This window comes from Penaeus monodon, chromosome 15 (genome assembly GCF_015228065.2).
Source record: "Penaeus monodon isolate SGIC_2016 chromosome 15, NSTDA_Pmon_1, whole genome shotgun sequence".
Lineage (NCBI taxonomy): Eukaryota > Metazoa > Arthropoda > Malacostraca > Decapoda > Penaeidae > Penaeus > Penaeus monodon.
Window position 1 is genome coordinate 38,679,423 of NC_051400.1, and position 278 is coordinate 38,679,700.

Here is a 278-nt window from a genome sequence, read left to right on the forward strand (position 1 = left end):
CAGCGCGAGAAACATCTTCGCTCGGCCAAGACACTATCTAGTTTCCTCATCACAGAAACGCAAATAATTTTTTAAAAACGAAGAAAAAAAACTTGTTATTACACTTGTCGGCAACCGATCAATTGCTGTCGTACGTTTTGATGACAGTTATCGTACGCGAAATTACAACTGTTGTGCGAATTCTATTATTGTTATTAGCACTCGGCTTTTTTCTACCCGGGTTATCTTGACTGTTATTATTGTGGCGAGAGATGTGTTGTTGAGCCGGTGATCGAGAC

At 40.3% G+C, this 278-nt stretch overlaps 1 protein-coding gene across 1 annotated transcript in view; it reads left to right on the top strand.

Annotated features, from left to right (window-relative positions):
- LOC119582359 (nesprin-1-like) overlaps positions 1–278 on the top strand; it is a gene marked incomplete at its 3' end in the record, with an annotated part of 145,991 nt that overhangs the window by 22,602 nt on the left and 123,111 nt on the right.